The sequence below is a fragment of the Ovis aries genome, chromosome 7, assembly GCF_016772045.2.
Source record: "Ovis aries strain OAR_USU_Benz2616 breed Rambouillet chromosome 7, ARS-UI_Ramb_v3.0, whole genome shotgun sequence".
In the NCBI taxonomy this organism is placed as follows: domain Eukaryota; kingdom Metazoa; phylum Chordata; class Mammalia; order Artiodactyla; family Bovidae; genus Ovis; species Ovis aries.
This window is the reverse complement of record NC_056060.1, coordinates 12227808-12229366: the sequence shown is the minus strand read 5'-3', so window position 1 is coordinate 12229366 and position 1559 is coordinate 12227808. Positions and strand designations below refer to the sequence as shown.

General features: G+C 41.1%; 1 non-coding gene across 1 annotated transcript; it reads right to left on the bottom strand.

Annotated features, from left to right (window-relative positions):
* Positions 1-1227: 1227 nt before the first annotated feature.
* Positions 1228-1343, bottom strand: LOC114115963 (U5 spliceosomal RNA). The gene has a single exon (XR_003590063.2). It is a non-coding gene; the product is annotated as a U5 spliceosomal RNA (small nuclear RNA).
* Between the last annotated feature and the right edge of the window lie 216 nt (positions 1344-1559).

Here is a 1559-nt window from a genome sequence, read left to right as displayed (position 1 = left end):
TAACTTATATGCAGAGTACATCATGAGAAATGCTGGACTGGATGAAGCACAAGCTGGAATCAAGATTGCTGGCAGAAATATCAATAACATCAGATATGCAGATGACACCACACTTATGGCAGAAAGTGAAGAAGAATTAAAGAGTCTCTTGATGAAAGTGAAAGAGGAGAGTGAAAAAGTTGGCTTAAAACAACATTCAGAAAAATAAGACCATAGCATCTGGTCCCATCACTGCAGAGCAAATATATGGGGAAGCAGTCCAAGAAATTTTGGTGGGGGACTCCAAAATCACTGCAGATGGTAACTGCAGCTATGAAATTAAAAGACGCTCGCTCCTTGGACAACTAACCTAGACAACATATTACAAGGCAGAGACACTAACCTTGCCAACAAAGGTCCATCTAGTCAAACATACTTTTCCCAGTAATCATGTACAGATGTGAGAACTGAACTACATAAGAAGGCTGAGCACTGGAAAATTGATGCTTTTTAACTATAGTGTTGGGAAAGGCTCTTGAGAGTCTCTTGGACAGAAAGAAAATATAACCAGTCCATCTTAAAATCAGTCTTGAATTTTCATCGGAAGGACTGGTGCTGAAACTGAATCTCCAATAATTTAGCCACCCGATGCGAAAACTTTATTTGGGGGGGCTCCAAAATCACTGCAGATGGTGACTGCAGCCATGAAATTAAAAGACACTCCTCGGAAGAAAAGTTATGACCAACCTACACAGCATATTGAAAAGCAGAGACATTACTTTGCCAACAAAGGTCCGTCTAGTCAAGGCTATGGTTTTTCCACTGGTCATGTATGGATGTGAGAGTTGGACTGTGAAGAAGGCTGAGCGCCGAAGAATTGATGCTTTTGAACTGTGGTGTTGAAGAACACTCTTGAGAGTCCCTTGGACTGCAAGGAGATCCAAGCAGTCGAAGTAATGATGCTAAAGCTGAAGCTCCAGTACTTTGACTACCCTCATGCGAGGAGACTCATTGGAAAAGACTCTGATGCCAACTCGATGGACATGAATTTGAGTGAACTCCGAGTGTTAGTTATGGGCAGAGAGGCCCGGCGTACTGCCATATTAGCTAAATTACATCTTCATTTTAAGCACTTGGGTAGTGCCTTAAGCCCAATAAACAATACAGTCGCCCTAACAATGTTATTGCCACTAGCTAATAACATTTCCCTATCAAAGTATTACTAGTCTTTCATTAACCAATATAGGTAGCCTTGTTGAAACAAGGCCTCAAAAAATTAGTTTAAGACTCAGAGTTGTTCCTCTCCACGGAAATCTTTAGTAAAAGGCGAAAGATTTATACGATCTGAAGAGAAACCAGAGTATACTCCATGGCCTCGTAATTCACAGCTCGGGTAACAGAAACTCCTACACAGTGAGGGTGACTAGCTAACTCCGAGAGCCAGTGCCTGAACAAAAATTTCTAGATTACTCTGTAAACAACGGTCTAATTTCAGAAAATATAGGTAAAGGAAAATTTGAAGTTTTACAACTTTAAACTTGTACGGTGTGCAGGGCGCGGTGGGTATGCAAATAAGGCAA